Consider the following 24,296-nt stretch of genomic DNA (forward strand, 5'->3'; position numbering starts at 1 on the left):
CTGATCTCGGTAAATATAGATACAGATTCTAAATGTTTTTCTCTCTCTAGCACTCTGTATGTATTCTAGAAGTGTGCAATGACATGGCGTGTGGATTGAATACATTATTCATATGATGACTGCTATGCTATGAGTATTGGGAATGAAGATTTAAATACATAACCCTGGTTAGCATTTTTGAGGTTTTCAGATATTTTCCCCCAGTGCCAAACAATGTTCCTTTCCTTTCTGTCATGGTATTTGGAGGATTGGGTGCATTGAAAGCATTTTGTGGTTCTCAGTATGTCAAATGTTCCAAGTCGCTCAGTGGAACCTTTCCAAAAATTCCTGGTTAGCGGTAATCCTAGCTGTTCCTGTATGGGAAAGTGCAATGAGAGTCCGCCCAGAAAAAAGCATTTCACTGCATCCTTTGTGTACCCAGATCAACACCCGTCACACATCACAGGACTCTCAGATTCAACACTGTAGCAAGGATTTTGTATACAGGCCCCTAGGAGCTGGAGAGGGCCAAGTGAAATACAATAAAAAAGTAGTTTAATACATAGAGCACTAAATCCTTTTATTACAGAAACTTACACAAAAGCATCCCTAAAACCTACATACTGCCTTCTTTCCATGCTTCTATCTATGTGTAGCACTGTCCCCGTAGGGCTTGCTGTGTGATGACTTCTTAGGCCTCCCTCTGATTACCTAGCAGACAGTCACTAGGGGATTTCTTCACACATCCATCCTTACTTCCATTTGCTCATTACTCAATAAACAGTCCATGGTATTTGGTTTTGTATTCATTGTTGGAACTTGGGTGGGAGAAGGGAATAGTGGGATACTCCAACTGGAACTATTTACAGGTGAGGACAACTCTCACTAGGCCTCACCAGATTACTTGTGAATGCAGACTTTCTGTTGAACCATACTGCCACTTATATGGAAGAAATAAATCAGTTTTGCTCACTCTAGCATCAGACTTGATGCAACTACTTTTCTTCAGGATACTCACTAGCATCCCCTTGACCATGGCTCCCAACTGTCCCTGGTTTCGAGGGACTAGCCCTGATTTGGAGCAATGTCCCTCTGTCCCTCATTCCTCCTCATTTGTCCCTAATTTTGGTCTGATCTATATAGATGTATATAAAATGCACTTTTTATCTTTTAAAAAGTGTTTTCCAGTGATAAACCCTGCGGCCCCCCCACCCCAAAGCACCTTGTCCCCATGTTGATGAGGACAAGGGCCTCTTCCCGTCAACCCTGGCCATTGGTTGTCGGGGTCTGCGGGCGGGGGGCTTATCTTTAATAAGGGGGCCCCCAGATTCCAGCCCCCTACCCTATGTGAATGAGTATGGGGTACGATGTACCCCTACTCATTCACCTGGGGAAAAAAGTGTTAATAAAAAAAACACAATACAGGTTTTTAAAGTACTTTATTAGACAGCTCCGGGGGTTTTCTTCCGACTTCTGGGGTCTTCTCGCTGGGCTCCTCCGCTATCGTCTGCTCTTTTACCGCTAGCTCTTTTACTAGCGGAGGAGCCCAGCTTTCTCCTTCATCGCCGTCGCCATCTGGGGGTCTTCTTTCGACTTCGGGGGTCTTCTTCCAACTTCGGGGGTCTTGTCCCACTCTTCGCTTCTTCTGCCGGACATCCGCTATCATACAGCTCTTTTACTAGCGTTGGCCTGGTCTTGTCGCTGTCGCTGAAGTTGCCGCCGCCTTCTTTTTTTCTTCTTTTTTTCTTCTTCTTTGGCGTAGGGGTTCCCCTTTAAATCCATACCAGGCAACGGGGCTCGCGAGGTGTCAATCTCGCCGATGGAGGCGGCAACATTCACTTCCTTCACTAGTCCCATTTATAGAATATTTAAAAACAAGTCACAGTTACTTTGCTGAGTAACTAATTACTTTTCCAATGTAGTAACCGAGTTACTAACGCAATTACTTTTTGTGAGAAGTAATTTGGAACTTAACTAATTACTTTTTTAAAGTAAGATTTTAAAGTAAGATGACCAACACTGGTTAGTACATAACATGACAACTACTTGCTTCCAGGTGGATTATACTTTTTTTTCAGGACAAATTGGGCTTTTATTTAGTGGAAAATGGTAGTGGATATCTCCTGATTTTTTTTTTTAATCAAAGGAAAACAAGCCAAGAATAGTAAAAAAAAAAACTTAGACTTACCGGTGACGGTATTTCTACGAGCCTTTCAGGACGGCACATTGGAGAGAGCATAGCTCCACCTCTTCACAGGAAACACTGCATGACAACGCCCCCTTTAAAAGCAGCTGCTTCCAAAATGCCGTCAGTTGTTACCAAGAAATCCTCCCACATGCTGGAAAATATAAGCACACAGTTACCAAGCCCTATAATTATATATTATACATAATAACCTAGGGAGGGAAGTAGGCTGCTGTCCTGAAAGGCTCGTAGAAATACCGTCACCGGTAAGTCTAACTAAGGTTTTCTCCCTTCGCCTTTTCAGGACAGCACCTTAGAGAGGATAACTGAGAAACGTACTTCAGGGTGGGACTACTGCCTGTAAAACCTTCCTACCAAAGGATTGGTCCGGGGCTGAAAGCAGATCCAAGCGGTAGTGCCTTATAAAGGTTGAAAAACTGGACCATGTGGCAGCCTTTGCTCAGGCGATGCGCCGGCCCTTTCTGCCCATGATTCCGCTACTGTTCGAGTCGAATGAGGCAAAATCCCGTCTGGAGGTGTATGCCTCTTTAATGGCTTGTTTTAACCATCTTCCGAGGGTGCTTTTGGAAGCTTTACATCCCTTGTGAGTACCTTCCATTAAAACAAAGAGTGAAGATGATTTTCTAAAGTCCTTTGTTATCTCCAAATAGTTGAGAAGACACCTCCTGACATCAAGAGTATGAAAGGCTTCTTCCCCTGGCCCCGAAGGTAAAGGGCAAAATGTAGAGAGAACGATTTCCTGTGTACGATGAAAGACTGAAGCCACTTTTGGCAGGAAGGCTGGATCCGTCCTTAAGACTACCCTATCTGGTAGACATCTCATAAAGTGTTCTTTAATTGATAGAGCTTGTAACTCACTGATTCTATGGGCAGAAGTTATGAATGTCAAAAACTATAACGATGATCCTTCTATAGGTTCAAACGGAGTCTTCGTCAGTCCCTGAAGAACTAAAGATAAATCCCATTTGGGAAAACTAACAATAGGTCTAGGTTTTACTTTTGCCATAGCTCTAAAAAACCTGATTATTAAAGGTTCCCCTGACAGGTAGTGATGGACGAACTTCCGACGGGACGTTTCGCGAACGCGAAATGCGAACGGACCCAAACGTTCGCGAAACCGAACGTTCGCCGCGGGCCCCATTGACTTCAATGGGAGGCGAACTTTGCAAACCTTCATGTCGAATTTGCGGCCACGTGGTAATTATTAGGGGGTAAAACGTAGTCCCACCATCTGGACAATGACATAATACATGTATGAGGTGAATTTGGGATCGATAACTACAAGCATTTTTATTTTATTTGGGAAATTGTTCTAACAATTCAGGACTATGGAGCTAATGAAGGCAATGGAGGAGAGGGAAGGTCAGGGACCAGGGTAGGCAAAGAAGAGGGTGCAGGAGATGATCACCAGCAGCGTGACATACCGGAATGACACATGCACCGTGATAGAGGCATCTGACAGCAGCACCGTAATACAGAGCACTGACAGCAGCACCGTGACATACAGCGCTGACAGCAGCACCGTGACATACAGCGCTGACAGCAGCACCGTGACATACAGCGCTGACAGCAGCACCGTGACATACAGCGCTGACAGCAGCACCGTGACATACAGCGCTGACAGCAGCACCGTGACATACAGCGCTGACAGCAGCACCGTGACATACAGCGCTGACAGCAGCACCGTGACATACAGCGCTGACAGCAGCACCGTGACATACAGCGCTGACAGCAGCACCGTGACATACAGCGCTGACAGCAGCACCGTGACATACAGCGCTGACAGCAGCACCGTGACATACAGCGCTGACAGCAGCACCGTGACATACAGCACTGACAGCAGCACCGTAAGCAGCCCCAGGAGGAAGTCAGCACAGCACAGGGATGGTGTGATCCCCTCATAATAAGAACCCCCAGGAGGAAGTCAGCACAGCACAGGGATAGTGTGATCCCTTCATAATAAGAACCCCCAGGAGGAAGTCAGCACAGCACAGGGATATCATAAGCAGCCCCAGTAGAAATATGACACCGCTCAACCTCTTCAAAGAGGAGGGTAGGGGCATATAGTACGGTGTGCTTTTTTGGGTCAAGGAAGTGAGCCAAATGAATTAAGAAGGTCTGTGTGCTTGATTAAAAAAATAGTTTATAGACATATACATGGTCTACTGGTCACATGTGTTGAATTCCTCCGAGATCCATGCCTCATTCATTTTTAGAAATGTGAGGTAGTTAACACTGTGGTGAGCTAGGCGAGTACGCTTATCGGTCACAATCCCCCCTGCTGCGCTGAACGTCCTTTCGGACAGGACACTGGATGAGGGGCAAGCCAACAGTTCGATTGCAAATTGGGCAAGCTCTGGCCAGAGGTCAAGCCTGCCCACCCAGTAGTCTAGGGGTTCATCACTCCTCAGAGCGTCCACATCGGCCGTTAACCCAATGTAGTCGGACACCTGACGGTCTAGGCGTTCCCTGATGCTGGATCCGGATGACACCTGTCGATGGGTCGGCTGAAAGAATGACCTCATATCCGAAGTCACCAACACATCTTCAAACCGGCCTCTTCTTGCAGGCGCTGTTGGATTGGTACCCGCAAATCCTTCTCTGGGAGTGGGAATTGCTCCTCTGCCAGCGCACGCAAAAGCAGAATGCAGCATTTCTCGAAGCAAGGCCTGGAAGTGCTGCATTCTGACAGCCCTCTGCGACGGCGGTAACATTTCCGCCATTTTGTGTTTGTACCGGGGGTCTAAGTACGTTGCCACCCAGTACTGGTCCTTGACCCTCATGCTTTTTATACGGGGGTCCCTATTAAAACACTGGAGCATGAAGGCCCCCATTTGCACTAAAGTGGAAGCGGTGTGGTGGCCTGGCTCCTGCTCATCATCCAGGATAATGTCGTCCTCTTCATTCTCCTCTCCCCATCCTCGCACAACAGGGATCCCAGAAAGGTTTAAAGCATGCTCTTCTTGCTCCTGCTCATCCGCCCCGGCACCATCCTCCTCTGACTCCTCATCAGACTCCTGTTGTTGACTTGTCTCAGATAGAGTAGCCCCCCCTGGGAATTCATCCAGCATTGCGACTTCCTCATCTTCCCGCTCCTGCTCCTCCACAGCCTGATCAATGACACGACGCAATGCACGCTCCATAAAGAAGGCATAAGGTACCATGTCACTGATGGCGCCATGGCTGCGACTGACCAGTTTGGTGATCTCCTCAAATGGCCGCAGAAGTCTGCATGTGTCGCGCATGAGCAGCCACTGGCGCGGTGAAAAAAAACCCAGCTCCCCAGAACCGTTTCTTTCGCAGAGTTCATACAGGTAGACGTTAACTGCACGTTTCTGCTGGAGCAGCCTATCAAGCATATAGAAGGTTGAGTTCCATCGCGTCGGGCAATCGCAAATAAGACGTCTGACCGGCAGATGGTGTCGCCGCTGAATGTCAGCAAGGCGAGCCATGGCCGTGTAAGATCTTCTGAAATGGGCCGAGATTTTCCTTGCCTGCCGCAAGATGTCCTGGACCCCAGGGTATTTGACAAGGAATCGCTGCACGACCAAGTTTAAGACGTGTGCCATGCACGGCACGTGCGTGATTTTGCCCTGTTTCAATGCGCTAAGCAGATTGGCACCGTTGTCACACACCACTTTACCAACTGTCAAATTGAGCGGTGTTAGCCACTCATCTGCCTGTGAACGCAAAGCTGAAAGGAGTGCCGGGCCAGTGTGGCTCTTTGCTTCCAGGCACAACAGACGCAGCACGGCATGGCAACGTCTCACCTGGCATGTGGAATAGGTTCTGGGGAGCTTGGGCGGTGCAGTGGAAGAGACGCTAGCAGCGGAAAAGGAGGAGGCAGCTGAGGAGGAGAGGGAGGAGGATGGAGTAGGAGGAGGAGAAGAAGAGTCAGGCCTGCATGCAATCCGTGGCGGTAAAACCAAATCTACACGGGTGCCACGGGTTACATGCTTGACGGCCGTCAGAAGGTTCACCCAGTGGGCAGTAAAACTGATATACCTTCCCTGCCCGTGTTTGCTAGACCACGTGTCTGTGGTCAGATGTATCTTGGCACCGACACTGTGTGCCAGAGATACATTCACTTGCCGCTGAACATGGCCATATAGCTCTGGGATGCCCTTCTCTGAGAAATACTTCCTTCCTGGGACCTTCCATTGTGGTGTTCCAATGGCCACAAATTTGCGAAAGGCCTCCGAGTCCACCAGTTTATATGGCAGTAGTTGGCGGGCTATGAGTTCTGACAAGCCAGCCGCCAACCGTTGGGCAAGAGGGTTATCCGGCGTCATCATTTTTTTACGCTCAAACATTAGGCCCACGGAAGCCTGCCTTTTTGCAGAAAAATGTGAGCTTGGCGTGATGGAAGGTGGAGTGGAGGACAATTGTGAGGAGAGAGGAGAAGGAGAAGTAGAAGACGAGGCTGGACGGTGAGAGCCTGCAGTGTGGCTTTGTGTGTTCCGTTGCTCCCACTGGGCTCGGTGATGGCTGCTCATGTGCCTTCTTAAGGCGGTCGTCCCTAGGTGAGTATTGGGCTTACCGCGACTAACGCGTTGACTGCAAAGATTGCAGATGGCAACGCTATTGTCAGCAGCGGACACGTTAAAAAAAGCCCACACTGCGGAGCCATGTGCCGGTGTCCTGGGAGCGCCAGATGTGACCGTACATGGTCGATGACTCGCTCCTGATACATTTGCAGTCTGCTTTGTCCCTGCTGTGCAATGTAAGTCATTGCTGCTTCTCCTCCCTATCTGCTGGTCCATATCTCCCTCTGAACTCCCCTCCTCTTCCTCTCTTGTGGGCACCCACGTGACATCACTAGACACGTCATCATCAACGTCACCTTCCCCACCGCTATAAGTAGAGATCTCGGAGTAGGCAGCAACACCGGGGACCAACCTCCTCCTTGGGCTGATCTGGGTACTGGCGTCAGACTGCTGAGTAGCGCTTGTTGCTACCTCCTCTTCCTGATCCAATACCAAGAGTGGCTGCGCATCAGAAATGTCCTCTTGATATGGATCGGAAAATAATTCCAGTGACTCAAGCGGAAGGTATGTGGTGGTGGTGGTGGTGGTCGTGTTGTTGGTGGTAGTGTCTTTGGGGGTGCACATAGCAGAGAGTGAAGAAGAGGGTGCAGATCGAGAGGATGAGGAGGGTGCAGAAGAGTAAGGCTGAGCGAGCCACTCAACCAAGTCTGGTGCATCCTTTAAAGTAATTGAACGCACCTTCTGCAACTTCCCACTTTGGCTCAAGCCTGTTGCTCCTGCCCTACCCCTACCACCCCTGCGGAAGGGCCTGCCTCTTCCTCTGCCTGTCATTTTTTAAATGACCCTGTGACAAAACTCTTAGTCCCTATACCGATGAAGGACTGCTGCAGTATAGGGCAGCGGTCAGCAGTGGTGCACGTCAACCCTATCTATTGTGGACCGATAGCGGTCCTTACAGAACAGCAGACTGTACCGCACTCAAGCCTATGTACCGTAGCACCCTATACCAAGTTACCAGTCCTTATAAGAACTTTTGTGGAACAAGCAGGTTGTGTGTTAGTGATTAGCAGACTGTACGTCAGTCCCTATACCGCTGAAGGACTGCTGCAGTATAGGTGAGCGGTCAGCAGTGGTGCACGTCAACCCTATCTATTGTGGACCGATAGCGGTCCTTACAGAACAGCAGACTGTACCGCACTCAAGCCTATGTACCGTAGCACCCTATACCAAGTTACCAGTCCTTATAAGAACTTTTGTGGACCAAGCAGGTTGTGTATTAGTGTTTAGCAGACTGTACGTCAGTCCCTATACCGCTGAAGGACTGCTGCAGTATAGGGCAGCGGTCAGCAGTGGTGCACGTCAACCCTATCTATTGTGGACCGATAGCGGTCCTTACAGAACAGCAGACTGTACCGCACTCAAGCCTATGTACCGTAGCACCCTATACCAAGTTACCAGTCCTTATAAGAACTTTTGTGGAACAAGCAGGTTGTGTGTTAGTGATTAGCAGACTGTACGTCAGTCCCTATACCGCTGAAGGACTGCTGCAGTATAGGTGAGCGGTCAGCAGTGGTGCACGTCAACCCTATCTATTGTGGACCGATAGCGGTCCTTACAGAACAGCAGACTGTACCGCACTCAAGCCTATGTACCGTAGCACCCTATACCAAGTTACCAGTCCTTATAAGAACTTTTGTGGACCAAGCAGGTTGTGTATTAGTGTTTAGCAGACTGTACGTCAGTCCCTATACCGCTGAAGGACTGCTGCAGTATAGGGCAGCGGTCAGCAGTGGTGCACGTCAACCCTATCTATTGTGGACCGATAGCGGTCCTTACAGAACAGCAGACTGTACCGCACTCAAGCCTATGTACCGTAGCACCCTATACCAAGTTACCAGTCCTTATAAGAACTTTTGTGGAACAAGCAGGTTGTGTGTTAGTGATTAGCAGACTGTACGTCAGTCCCTATACCGCTGAAGGACTGCTGCAGTATAGGTGAGCGGTCAGCAGTGGTGCACGTCAACCCTATCTATTGTGGACCTATAGCGGTCCTTACAGAACAGCAGACTGTACCGCACTCAAGCCTATGTACCGTAGCACCCTATACCAAGTTACCAGTCCTTATAAGAACTTTTGTGGACCAAGCAGGTTGTGTATTAGTGTTTAGCAGACTGTACGTCAGTCCCTATACCGCTGAAGGACTGCTGCAGTATAGGGCAGCGGTCAGCAGTGGTGCACGTCAACCCTATCTATTGTGGACCGATAGCGGTCCTTACAGAACAGCAGACTGTACCGCACTCAAGCCTATGTACCGTAGCACCCTATACCAAGTTACCAGTCCTTATAAGAACTTTTGTGGAACAAGCAGGTTGTGTGTTAGTGATTAGCAGACTGTACGTCAGTCCCTATACCGCTGAAGGACTGCTGCAGTATAGGTGAGCGGTCAGCAGTGGTGCACGTCAACCCTATCTATTGTGGACCTATAGCGGTCCTTACAGAACAGCAGACTGTACCGCACTCAAGCCTATGTACCGTAGCACCCTATACCAAGTTACCAGTCCTTATAAGAACTTTTGTGGACCAAGCAGGTTGTGTATTAGTGTTTAGCAGACTGTACGTCAGTCCCTATACCGCTGAAGGACTGCTGCAGTATAGGGCAGCGGTCAGCAGTGGTGCACGTCAACCCTATCTATTGTGGACCGATAGCGGTCCTTACAGAACAGCAGACTGTACCGCACTCAAGCCTATGTACCGTAGCACCCTATACCAAGTTACCAGTCCTTATAAGAACTTTTGTGGAACAAGCAGGTTGTGTGTTAGTGATTAGCAGACTGTACGTCAGTCCCTATACCGCTGAAGGACTGCTGCAGTATAGGGCAGCGGTCAGCAGTGGTGCACGTCAACCCTATCTATTGTGGACCGATAGCGGTCCTTACAGAACAGCAGACTGTACCGCACTCAAGCCTATGTACCGTAGCACCCTATACCAAGTTACCAGTCCTTATAAGAACTTTTGTGGAACAAGCAGGTTGTGTGTTAGTGATTAGCAGACTGTACGTCAGTCCCTATACCGCTGAAGGACTGCTGCAGTATAGGTGAGCGGTCAGCAGTGGTGCACGTCAACCCTATCTATTGTGGACCTATAGCGGTCCTTACAGAACAGCAGACTGTACCGCACTCAAGCCTATGTACCGTAGCACCCTATACCAAGTTACCAGTCCTTATAAGAACTTTTGTGGACCAAGCAGGTTGTGTATTAGTGTTTAGCAGACTGTACGTCAGTCCCTATACCGCTGAAGGACTGCTGCAGTATAGGGCAGCGGTCAGCAGTGGTGCACGTCAACCCTATCTATTGTGGACCGATAGCGGTCCTTACAGAACAGCAGACTGTACCGCACTCAAGCCTATGTACCGTAGCACCCTATACCAAGTTACCAGTCCTTATAAGAACTTTTGTGGAACAAGCAGGTTGTGTGTTAGTGATTAGCAGACTGTACGTCAGTCCCTATACCGCTGAAGGACTGCTGCAGTATAGGGCAGCGGTCAGCAGTGGTGCACGTCAACCCTATCTATTGTGGACCGATAGCGGTCCTTACAGAACAGCAGACTGTACCGCACTCAAGCCTATGTACCGTAGCACCCTATACCAAGTTACCAGTCCTTATAAGAACTTTTGTGGACCAAGCAGGTTGTGTATTAGTGTTTAGCAGACTGTACGTCAGTCCCTATACCGCTGAAGGACTGCTGCAGTATAGGGCAGCGGTCAGCAGTGGTGCACGTCAACCCTATCTATTGTGGACCGATAGCGGTCCTTACAGAACAGCAGACTGTACCGCACTCAAGCCTATGTACCGTAGCACCCTATACCAAGTTACCAGTCCTTATAAGAACTTTTGTGGAACAAGCAGGTTGTGTGTTAGTGATTAGCAGACTGTACGTCAGTCCCTATACCGCTGAAGGACTGCTGCAGTATAGGTGAGCGGTCAGCAGTGGTGCACGTCAACCCTATCTATTGTGGACCGATAGCGGTCCTTACAGAACAGCAGACTGTACCGCACTCAAGCCTATGTACCGTAGCACCCTATACCAAGTTACCAGTCCTTATAAGAACTTTTGTGGAACAAGTGAGTTGTGAATGTTTAGCAGACTGCAGCAGAAGGGCAGCAGTCAAGTATAATATCCTTTCTATATTTGGAAGAAAGAATATTATACATGTACAAGCCTATTACTGTACCACTGATACCAGTCCTGAAAAGAACCTTTGTGGAACTAATAATAACAGCAAGTCTTTAAAATTACCCTCACTGCCTGACAACACTGCTTCCTTCCTGTCCCTATACAAATTGGCAAAAAAAGAGAACGATTAGTGGTTACTGGAACAGCTCTTTTGTGGACCTTGATAGTAACAGCTAATGATGATGATGATGATGATGATGATGAAAGACTAATCTGGCTGTCCCTGTAGCATACACCGTCCTTTCCCTTTCTCTAAACTAACAAAAGACACTCAGGCTGCTGCAAGAATCAGCAGCACAGCAAACCTATCAACACCTAACACCTATACCAGTCCTGAAAAGAACTTTTGTGTACCAAATAGCTAGTGGTTTATCTCTCCCTACTCCACACAGGAACCTGTCCCTATCGTAACAGAAGAAAGAATGTAAAATGGCCACCGGATCGGGTGTATTTATAGGTTAGGGGGAATGTACAAGTGTCCATGTGCTGTCATGTCTCAATTGGCTGTCCTGTATCACATGATAAACGTGTCACCAAAGGTTAAAGTTCTTGTATACATTAAACACGTAAGTCCGCCGCGGCGAACGACGGAAAAAGGCGTTCGAACGTGCGGACCGCGAATGTCGGAAATTCGCCGCGAAACGACCGCCGGGCGAACCGTTCGGCCATCACTACTGACAGGGTCCTTTCCAAAAAAAAACTGATAAAGCAGCTACCTGCGTCTTGATTGTACTTGCTGCTAACCCCTTCTCCAATCCTTGAAGAAATTCCAAAACCGAAATTGTACTAAGCAAATTAAAGTTTTTCTGGAACACCAGGTATTATACACCTTCCAGACTTTGAAATAAATGTCTCTTGTCACTTTTTTCCTACTTGCAAGAAGGGTAGTAATAAGTTTCTCTGATAAGCCCTTCTGTCTTAAGATTTGTTCTTCAGAAACCAGGCTGTTAAATTGAGATAAGCTGGATCTGGATGGAGGATCTGGCCCTGACTCAGCAGATCTGTCCTGATTGGCAACTTCCAAGGAGGTTTCACTGAGAGGTTAATCAAGATTGAAAACCATGATCTTTTCGGCCAATAAGGAGCTATTAAGATTAGTTCCGTGGATTCCAGCCTGAATTTGGCTAACACCCTTGGAATCAGCTGAAATGGGGGAAAGGCGTAAGACTTGTGGGCCAACGCATCTATTCCGAGAGCTTGATCCTGCCTCTGAAGGGAGAAGAAGTCTGGTACTTTTGCATTTTCTTGTTTTGCAAAGAGGTCCACCTGAGGGGAACCCCATCTCCTGGAGATCGTCTCGAATAATTCCTGATTTAGAGACCACTCGCCTTCCCTTATTTAAATGTAAATGACAATGGCAGGGAAGGGATTAAACACTAGGGGGCAATCAAGGTGTTAAGTGTGTCCTAGGGAGGTGTTCTAACTGTGGGGGGGGGGGGGGGGGGGGGCTTCCACTGAAATGACAGCGATCACTGCTCCCGATGACAGGTTACAAGTTACAACAGTTTTATTTAATCAAACCCCACCCACTTTGCCACCCTACAATTAGCACAAATAAAAATTCAACTGCGTTTCTTCAGTAAACAGAACAAGGGTGCACACACCGTTTCAGGCAAAAAATTGACACACCCGATCCAAGGTGATATTCCCGGCTCATCACCGTAGGCAACATCAAGAAGAGAAGAAAAGATTGATCGCACACTTGAATCCAAAAGATGCTGTAGAAATTTTTTTTCACACGAAAACAACCGTGCTTGTTCACAACAATTGAAATGTTCACAAGCTATTTAAAGGCGTACATCAAATCAAACACCTAACACAAATCACCTGTAGTTAAAGAGCAATCAACAGAAAACTTAATTGACATAAAAACATTTCTTAAATGCTTTCTTACATCTGATCATAAAATGGTCAAAACAAAAATAGATAATGTAAGCAAGAAATGTATTAAAAACAAAAATAGAAAAAATTTGTGAAAAAACATATACCAATATAAAAAAAGAAGAAAATCTGACAGAGAGTACCATCAATAGGTGTGCCAATAAATCATAGAAAAAAAGGGGAATACCCCTAGGGTGGGACTTTGTAAGCACTACCACATGTGAAAAAAATATGAGTAAATATTTATTTTTTATTCAAAAACACATCACAAAACATGAAATGTACATATAGTATTGGAACACAAATATGTATAAATGTGGGTATTATATAAAAAAAAAACATCAGTGAAAAAATCATATAATTTCCCTGAGCCAGACGCGTTTCTGAAAATCTTTCCTTCATCGGGGTTCATAGGTTGAAATTTACATCTGGATAATTACAAAATACAAAATTATTAATGATCAACATTATCATCACAAAAATATTCCTGAAAAATTGTCACAGATGCGGTGCACTTACAATATATTCATTGACATTGCAAATAAATATCCACATGATTAAAAGAAAGGGAATTCCATGAACCCACGCTTGGCTCAACGGATGCACCATCCAATGGCTGATCATAGAACACTAAACTTGGCTAGATAATCCCAAATAGCATTGAAAGACACCCCATCCCAGAATAGGGTAGGGCGCCTGTGTGCGTGCTGGGGTCCAAAAAGTGAGGAACCTGGAATCAAAGGCACATACATGAATAGGCTAAACTAATTGTGTTCCAATACTATTTTTTTCACATGTGGTAGTGCCTACAAAGTCCCACCCTAGTGGTATTCCCCTTTTTTTCCATATACCAATATAAATCACATATATCACTGTGTAACAAATTAAGTCTAATTGTGTGATTTAATGCTTATTATTAAATACTTCTTAAAAACTGTTCATGGGTAAGAGAAAATAATGAGATACTAAACCATATACATGATGGAAAGGATGCGTATACACATGAAAATGAACTGCGTCCACATATATATAAATCATGTGGAGGCAAAGTATTGTGTATATAAACTCATATACATTGCAAATATTCCACAAAGAACCACCCTAGAAAGCATTCAATGTTTATTGAATTTACCTTTCTATTTAGATCACTTGTGGAATCAAAGGGAGTGTTCTCAAAACTCAACGAGAGGAAGGAAAAAAATAAAATAAAAATGAAGCACAATCAAAATCACTCACTTTTTAAAGAAGAGAAAATACAGAAGAGAAAGCAAAAATCTTTATGGAAGATTTAGAGAACTAGGCTATGCACATACTCAACTAAAGAAAGCAAAGAATAGAATAGCAACACGAAACAGGGAGAATCTTTTAAAAATCCCGATAGGTGATACATGGATACAAAAAGTCTGGTTATGAAACCCAAGGTCCAGTAAGAGTGATTACCCAGTTTAGTGCACAGTGGGACACAGTGCGAGACATACTTCAGAAAGGATATCCTATCTGGTGCCCCTGGACTGGCCAAAATTGTGGGCCCGTCTCCAAAAATTCCAAAATGGTTGCCAGAAGAGCAAAAAATCTAGGAGACATACTAATAAAATCTGAGTATAGAAAGGAAGGGGGAGCAACTTGGTTGGCAGATTTCCCAAGAAGCAGGGGATGTCCCCATGCAGACGCTGTCAAGTATGCCCCTATGTGGACAGATTGGATGTTTTCCGAGATGCCCATGGAGAGAGAGAATTTCAGATAAGGGATCTTATCAACTGCTCTTCTTCCAGGGTGATCTATATGATAACATGTCCATGCAGAAAGATGTATATTGGCAAGACAAAACGCCCCCCAAAAGTCAGAATAGGGGAACACATGTGCAAGATCAAGGCTAGGGATACCAAAAAAACCCTGGCCAAGCATTTTGCTCAACACCATAATGGAACTTTGGAAGGCATGACGGTAAAGGGAATTTATACGTTGAAATTATCCCTAAGAAGAGGCGATTTAGCAGGGCCAAGACATAAAGTGCATTACATTAAACACCATAATGGTGGTTGGGTGTGAGGGGGGGGGGGGGGGGGGTCAGAAGGGGAAGGATGGGCCTCACCCAAACTTGTTAGATGGACTGCATTTATCCCAGCTGTAGACATATCCCCCCCCCCCCCCCCCCCCTAAACACACTCCATACTTAAACTCACAATCCAAAGAGCAATCCAATTCACATTCATAAAATGGAAGAGGTGATGTGCAGGTCAGCTATTCAATGAAGTCATGCAAAAGCATTAATCTATTTGGCAATACAAATCATAGTTTTTTTTTAAAAGCATATCTGGTTTATGGTCTGTCTTTATTATTGGGATCAATAGTGATATATTTTTGATTTGTTTAGAAATCATATTTTTATATTTAAGGCTAAATTCTGCACAACATATGAAATACTGTACATACGATATAAAAGTGCTATTTTACCGGCCAAAGAAATTGTTTCTATGCCCATCCAGTCATGAGATTTACACCACTCTGCCACACAGTACAACCCTGTCCGGAAGGTCAGGAGATCTGATTTCTCTCTGCTGCAGGTAAGTAAGGTTTACAGGTCTTGTCCCTTTCTCAGGCTGTGATGAGACAGTGAAAGGAGAAGCAGCACATGGATAAGCTCACCTCTGTGCCACTGTGCTCTGCTATTAGCATGCACCTTGAATTTCAGCACATATGATTGGCTCCTTGTGCTGCTTCTCCTCCCTACCTGTCTCTGCTAAACAGGGAGCTGCAAAAGGCTGACAGCTAGTCATGTCCAGGTACTTACACTGCTTGCCTGTAGGGATGAGCCGGACACCCCCGAACAGACCTAAACTTTAGAAGCCTATTAAAGTCTATGGGACTCGAACGTTCAAAATCAAAAGTGCTAATTTTAAAGGCTAATATGCAAGTTATTGTCCTAAAAAGGGTTTGGGGATCTGGGTTCTGCCCCAGGGGACATGTATCAATGCAAAAAATTTTTTAAAAACGTCTGTTTTTTCAGGAGTGGCTATAATGAATTGTTGGCTCCCCATAATACAGAGAACAGTCATTGAAAGTCATTGATTAACCACTTCAGCTCCGGACCAATAAACACCTTAAGGACCAGAGGTCTTTTTGCAATTTCGCACTGCGCTGCTTTAACTGGTAATTGCGCGGTCATGCAATATTGCACCCAAACGAAATTTGCGTCCTTTTCTTCCCACAAATAGAGCTTTCTTTTGATGGTATTTGATTGCCTCTGCGATTTTTTTTTTTGCGATAAAAATGGAAAAAGAGCGAAAATTTTGAAAAAAAAAGATCTTTTCTTCTTTTTGTTATAAGAAAAATCGAATTAACTAAATTTTAGTCATACATTGAGGGCAAAATTTATTCAGCCACATGTCTTTAGTAAAAAAAATGTCAATAAGCGTATATTTTTTGGTTTGCGCAAAAGTTATAGCGTCTACAAACTAGAGTACATTTTCTGGAATTTACACAGCTTTTAATTTATGACTGCCGATCTCATTTCTTGAGGTGCTAAAATGGCAGGGCAGTACAAATCCCCCCCAAATGACCCCATTTTGGAAAGTAGACACCCCAAGGAAATTGCTGATGGGTATGTTGAGCCCATTGAATATTTATTTTTTTTGTCCTAAGGGATTGAATAATGACAAAAAAAAAAAAAAAAAAAATTTTTACAAAAAGTTGTCACTAAATGATATATTGCTCACACATGCCATGGTTATATGTGGAATTGCACCCCAAAATATATTCCGCTACTTCTCCCGAGTATGGGGATACCACATGTGTGGGACTTTTTGGGAGTCTAGTCGCGCACGGCACCCCGAAAACCAATCACCACCTTCAGGATTTCTAAGGGTGCAAATTTTTGATTTAACTCCTCACTACCTATCACAGTTTCGAAGGCCATAAAAGGCCAAAATAGCACAAAACCCCCCAAAATGACCCCATTTTGGAAAGTAGACACCCCAAGCTATTTACTGAGAGGCATGTTGAGTCCATGGAATATTTTTTATTTTGCCACAAGTTGCGGGAATATTACAAACTTTTTTTTTTTTGCACCAAGTTGTCACTAAATGATATATTGCTCACACATGCTATGGGCATATGTGAAATGACACCCCAAAATACATTCTGCTGCTTCTCCTGAGTACGGGGATACCACATGTGTGGGACTTTTTGGGAGTCTAGTCGCGCACGGCACCCCGAAAACCAATCACCACCTTCAGGATTTCTAAGGGTGCAAATTTTTGATTTAACTCCTCACTACCTATCACAATTTCGAAGGCCATAAAATGCCAAAATAGCACAAAACCCCCCCAAATGACCCCATTTTGGAAAGTAGACACCCCAAGCTATTTACTGAGAGGCATGTTGAGTCCATGGAATATTTTATATTTTGCCAAAAGTTGCGGGAATATTACAAACTTTTTTTTTTTTTGCACAAAGTTGTCACTAAATGATATATTGCTCACACATGCTATGGGCAGAAGTCAAATTACACCCCAAAATAAATTCTGCTGCTTCTCCCGAGTACGGGGATACCACATGTGGGGGACTTTTTGGGAGCCTAGCCACGTACGGGACCCCGAAAACCAAGCACTGCCTTCCGGATTATATATAAAAAACAAACTAACCAGAGTCACCCGTAACACTTATACGGTGATCAGTGGTGAAAGGGTTAACTAGGGGCAATCAGGGGGTTCAAATTTTTATTAGGTAGTATATGGGGGTCCCTGGCGCTATATAAAAACCTGACGGGGAACCTAAATAACTAACTGGCTAACCAGTGTCACCAGTGACACTTATACTGTGATCGCTGGTGAAAGGGGGTGAAAGGGTTAACTAGCAGCAATCAGGGGGTTAAAACCATTATTGGGTAGTATATCGGGGTACCTAGCGCTATAAAAACCTGGCGGTGAACCTAAAAAAATAACTAGCTACCTAGCGACACTAGCGACACTGATGCAGCGTTCAGAAAAATTATCGCTTAGTGACACTGGCAAAAGGGGGTGAAAGGGTTAACTAGCGGCAATCAGGGGGTTAAAACCATTATTGGGTAGTATATCGGGGTACCTAGCGATATAAAAACCTGGCGGTGAACCTAAAAAATAACTAGCTACCTAGCGACACATGCAGCGATCAGAAAAATGATCGCTTAGTGACACTGGCAAAAGGGGGTGAAAGGGTTAACTAGCGGCAATCAGGGGGTTAAAACCATTATTGGGTAGTATATCGGGGTACCTAGCGCTATAAAAACCTAGCGGTGAACCTAAAAAAATAACTAGCTACCTAGCGACTGTAGCGACACTAATGCAGCGATCAGAAAAACAATCGCTTAGTGACACTGGCAAAAGGGGGTGAAAGGGTTAACTCTAGGGGCAATCAGGGGGTTAAATCTTTATTGGGGGGTGATAGGGGGCTACCCTGGACCTAACACTAACTGTCCTGACAGTTTTTACTGTCACAACTGACACTGAATGCATTGATCAGTAAATAAATGATCAATGCAATCAGTGACACTGTGACTGGGGGGGGGGGGCGGGGGGGGATCGGGGGGGGATCGGGGGGGGGGGGTTTGTGTGCCTGTGTGTACCTACATGTCAGTGTAGTGTTGGTGCACACTTACTATTAGTCTTCTCCTCGTAGTCCGGTCAAAAAGACCGCCCCGAGGAGAATGACATCACTTCCTCCTTCCTGTGTAAACAATACACAGGGGAGGAAGCTTCTCATTGGCCAGGAGCGATCCAGAGGGGGTGGCCGAAAACCAACGGCCATCCCCTCATCACGGAGCGCTCCTGGAGCGAACCGGACCGCCGTAACCAGCGGGAGGGGGTCCAATCGGACCCCCCACCCGCTGGAAGGCAATCACGTAAATCTACGTGATTGTGCCTGCCTGTGCCATTGTGTTGACGTACAATGGCAATACGGCGGTCCTGAAGTGGTTAAAAAAAAAAATGTGTGGGGTTCCCCCAAAATTCAATTACCAGGCCCTTCAGGTCTGGTATGGATATTAAGGGGAACCCCGCATCAAATAAAAAAAAAATGACGTGGGGCAAAAGGCTAATAGCTATTCATGTCCAGGTACTTACACTGCTTGCCTGTGACACAGGTGCTTATCCTAATTTGAAAAGCATGTGGGTGACTGGCCCCAAAAACATACTGTCTACATTCGCTGCTGCTCACTGGCACACCTCTCAAATTAGGACGAGTGGTTGTATCCATGAAACCACTTACATGGGGCTGCCTATACACTGCACTTGGCGGCTCAAGCCACATAAACAAACAAACAGCCCATTCAAGCCTAATAAACAAACAGCCCTCAACGCCCATTCGGGCCATAGGTGGTACCCAATGACAAGCTAACTCCTGTAATTTGAATACTCCAGCATCTCTCAGCAGAAGTTCCTAAAGATTTGGTTGTCCCCTCTACCTTTGGGTGTTTCAGCTCCTCCATTTTGTCAGGTCACCTTGAGGCGAGGTGACAGATGCACACCGTAGGAATCAGGAGTGCACCGCAAGGTTGTGGACCCTACGGCTGACTGCTGCGGACGGGAGACACGTCCCACCGGGGTTAGAGCGTAAGATTCCCCGGGGCGTGGAGTCTAAGAGCCAGCAGGTGTTCACCAGAGCCTCGAGTGGTGAGGATGGACTTGGCTGCAACTGGCTCCAGGTCGCGACCCCCAGGGTCCCCCAGCTTACACCCACAGTGGGAAACAGGAGGATAGGGAAAGTGAGGGACAAAGCCAAGGTCGGGGCCACAAGCAGACAAGAATAGTCAGGGACACGCCAAAAGGTCAGGATCACAGGCAAACAGGGATAGTCAAAGACACGCCAAAGTCGGTAACGGAAAACAACAGAAGAGCACACGGCAGGTAACAGGAAGCTAACACACAAAGGAATACACAATGGTTGATCAGCACTCTTGGCTTGCAGTGCACAGGTTAATATATGGTTCCCTGATAGGGCCTGGGGTGGAGCCATGCTTAGAGGAGAGGTTATAAAAACCACCAGGTGGAAGTGGCTGGCCCCTTAGTCTGAACACATGAGGGGAGGTAAGCAAACAGGAAGATCACTGCATAACCATGACAGTACCCTCCCTCTTACGAGGCCTCCCCATCCCCCGCCTGGGTCCAGGCTTAAAGGGAAACTCCAGATGGAACCTACTCAACAGACGAGGAGCAAAGACCTCAGATGCAGTGATCCAAGACCTCTCCTCAGTGCCCAACCCTTTCCAAAGTACGAGGTACTGAAGAATGCCTTTACGGAGCCGGGAATCCAAAACTTGACTAACCTCGTATTTTAGATTATCCTCAGAGACCGAAACCGAGGTAGGGAGAGGACGAGAGGACTTGAGGACTAAAGGCTTTTTAGGAATGGGTAAGGGAATGAGAAGATCAGGAGTCTGAGCAGGGTCCCCCACACCCTTAAAGATGAGCTGGGCATCCATAACAGGACCACCAGACTGGGCAGAGGTCAGTGGATCCCTGAGGTCAGGTTGGTTAGAAGGTGACATGTCACAAGAGTCAAGCTGGATAGCTGCAACACAAACAGAATGCAGAGAACCCTGAGAAAAAGATTGAAAACCCCTCCTGGCTGAATGAGGTATTCTATCCAAAGGATGGATTGAGCCTCTTAAACGGGTTTGAACGGACATAGTAGCAGTAGGGTGAGGCCAGGTCACCGAAGGTGCTGAACAAGAAGCAGGAAGCTCATTGGGCATGGGCTGGACTGGCATAACTGGTGCAGAGGTTGACTGAATAGTATTGTCAGGTGTAGCGACCATCTCAATCGCATCACAGGGCATAGCAACTGTGGAACTTGCAGACAAGTTAGCCTGGCTGTGCGTCCAAGGGAGATTAGGGACAGGCAAAGGTAAATGGTTATGCGAACCTGAGTGAATGATCGACTCAGGTTCATAGGTGGGCCCCTCATCCAGAGTACCACACTACCTAGAGAGTGCATCAGTCCGACTATTGCAGGACGCATCCCAGAGATCGCTATATACAGTGGGAAGAGCAGAAGATACTGGGATGGTGGTAACAGGAAGTTTCTCCTTTGGGGTACCCTTGAGTAGGCAGGAAGAGGAACAGGAGGAACCCCAAGCCAGGATCTGTCCAGCAGACCAGTCAACATGTGGAGAATGGAGCCCTAACCAAGGAAGACCTAATATGATAGGAGATGAAGCCTTAGGTAAGACAAGGAAGGATATCCACTCCTGGTGGCGTGTCCCTACTGACATCTTAACAGGAAGAGTCTGGAAGCAGATAGGGCCCCCTGGGAGAACAGTGCCATCAATCGCCAAGACCACCAATGCCGTTGTAAGGGGCAAAAGGGTAAGTCTCATGGAGGATGCAGTTTCCCAATCCATGAAATTGGCAGCGGCTCTGGAATCCAGATGTGCTGAGACCAAACGAGAGGAAGCACCGACATGAAGCAACACAGAAAGGAGAAGACGAGACGGTGAAGGTGATATTTCAGGGTCTAATACTCCACCTTCCAGATGTATTAGCCCTGAGCGTTTTTCCGGACGAAGAGAACAAGTGTCATGGAAATGACCTTTGGCCCCACAATAGAGGCATAGGCCCAGAGTTCTGCGCCTAGCGCGTTCTTCGGGAGATAACTTAGTCCAGCCCAACTGCATAGGTTCCTCGGTAGGCAAGGGGTGCTCCTCGGATCGAAGAGAAGGGAATGGGGGCTCAGGCTGCCTAAAGAACGGGGAGTGCTGGCGTCTTTTTTCCAGGGCCCTCTCCTGAAAGCGAATATCGATCTGGTTACACAAGGTGATGACACTGTCCAGATCAGCAGGAAGGGATCTTCCTGTTAATTCATCCTTCACTCTATCAGAGAGGCCATGTAAAAAGGTTGCAACTAGGGCCTCATTATTCCAGCTCAATTCAGCTGTGAGGATACGGAACTGAAGAGCATACTGTCCCACAGACGCGGACTCTTGACGGAGACGTAAAAGAGCGCTAGCCCCTGAGGAGACACGACCCGGTTCCTCGAAGATATTCCAAAAAAGTTTCAAGAAATCAGACAGGCTAAAAACCACTGGATCATTCAGTTCCCACAGAGGGGCAGCCCAAGCTAACGCCTCGCCGGACAGGAGGGATATGATATATGCAACTTTTGCCCGATCGGAAAGGAAGTTTTGGGGCTGAAGTTCAAAATGAATTGTGCACTGGCTAAGGAACCCCCTGCAAGCCTTGGAGTCACCAGAGAAATGGGCCGGAGCTGGTAGTTGTAATGAATGTGTGGCTGCGGTTGTTGAACCGGGGGTCCTAATGAGGCCTGAACCTGTTCAACACGGGATGCCAAATCCTGAAGGAATCGCATCACCTGGGTCTGATGCGATTCTTGGGTCTCAAGTCTGCGAACTAAGCTCTGCAATGGATCATCTGCAGGAAGCGGCACGTCAGCCGGGTCCATGGCTGATCAAACTGTCAGGTCACCTTGAGGCGAGGTGACAGATGCACACCGTAGGAATCAGGAGTGCACCGCAAAGGTTGTGGACCCTACGGCTGACTGCTGCAGACGGGAGACAGGTCCCACCGGGGTTAGAGCGTAAGATTCCCTGGGGCGCGGAGTCTAAGAGCCAGCAGGTGTTCACCAGAGCCTCGAGTGGTGAGGATGGACTTGGCTGCAACTGGCTCCAGGTCGCGACCCCCAGGGTCCCCCAGCTCACACCCACAGTGGGAAACAGGAGGATAGGGAAAGGGAGGGACAAAGCCAAGGTCGGGGCCACAAGCAGACAAGAATAGTCAGGGACACGCCAAAAGGTCAGGATCACAGGCAAACAGGGATAGTCAAAGACACGCCAAAGTCGGTAACGGAAAACAACAGAAGAGCACACGGCAGGTAACATGAAGCTAACACACAAAGGAATACACAATGGTTGATCAGCACTCTTGGCTTGCAGTGCACAGGTTATGGTTAATATAAGGTTCCCTGATAGGGCCTGGGGTGGAGCCATGCTTAGAGGAGAGGTTATAAAAACCACCAGGTGGAAGTGGCTGGCCTCTTAGTCTGAACATATGAGGGGAGGTAAGCAAACAGGAAGATCACTGCATAACCATGACACATTTACATTCTCCATAATAAAAATGTAGAGTCACCCCTGAAGGAGCCACAGGATTTTTTGTTTCTTCTTTTCCTAGTACTGATGACCCACCTTAGGGGATTATTTTGTTTGGGTAAAGCAATGCCCAGCAGAGTAAAACATTAGTGGTATTAAACGAGCAACATTAATTCAAACAGCGTGTTCACAGTAACACGGTAGAACGGTATATCTATCACTTCCTTAAAAACATTTTTATGTTTTATCTTGCTCGCTGTTTTGATTTTTAATCCTACTACAGCACTGGATTCCAGTATGATTTGGAATTATACATGAATAAAATGACCCCTTCCTTATAGCGCCCTTTTCCTAAGCAGTCCATTGAGTAATCAGATGAATGAGACATACATCAGAAGGGATATCCTATCTGGTGCCCCTGGACTGGCCAAAATTGTGGGCCCGTCTCCAAAAATCCAAAAATGGTTCCCAGAAGAGAAAAAAATCTAGGAGACATACTAATAAAATCTGAGTATAGAAAGGAAGGGGAAGTTAGTTGGCAGGGGACTGTTCCCATGCAGACGCTGTCAAGTATGCCCCTATGTGGACAGATCGGATGTTTTCCGAGATGTCCATGGAGATGTCCATGGAGAGAGAGAATTTCAGATAATGGATCTTATCAACTGCTCTTCTTCCGGGGTGATCTATATGATAACATGTCCATGCAGAAAGATGTATATTGACAAAAGACCAAACCCCCCCTAAAAGTCAGAATAGGGGAACACATGTGCGAGATCAAGGCTAGGGATACTAAAAAAAACCTGGCCAAGCATTTCGCTTAACACCATAATGGAACTTTGGAGGGCATGACGGTAAAGGGAATTTATACGTTGAAATTATCCCTAAGAAGAGGAGATTTTAATCGCATTTTGTTGCAGAAACAAAAATGGTGGATTTACCATCTTAAGTCTCTATTTCTGTCAGGCCTCAACACAGAATTTAACTTACAGGTCTCTCTTGAGACTTGAAAACACAGGTTGCGCCCTGTGTAATTTATTCTATAACTTTCCATGGATACGGTATGGGAGTGTTTTGGTTGCAATAACAATACTTCATAGGCTGTCCCCCTCTCTCTTCCTTTTCTGGCTAGGATGAACCACATTATATGTGACATAAGATATACAAGATCTAAATCATTTCATTACATGCTAAATCTATCCTTAGTGACATACTATATGGAATAGTTGTATACTGGGGCCACCTGAGATACTGAATTATTGTTATTGCAATATTACAATGCCTCTTTAAGAATCTATGATCAATATTATCCCCCACCATATGTCTTATGCTTTATCTCACCTTGCTTGGCCTTCCTCTACTTGCGTTGGTGTTGTTTGTTTTCTGTTATTGTTTTTGTTGTTCTGTTTCTATGGTTTTGTCTGTGTTT

This window comes from Lithobates pipiens, unplaced genomic scaffold (genome assembly GCF_037356315.1).
Source record: "Lithobates pipiens isolate NorthernLeopardFrog02 unplaced genomic scaffold, aLitPip1_a1.2 Scaffold_16, whole genome shotgun sequence".
Classification (NCBI taxonomy): domain Eukaryota; kingdom Metazoa; phylum Chordata; class Amphibia; order Anura; family Ranidae; genus Lithobates; species Lithobates pipiens.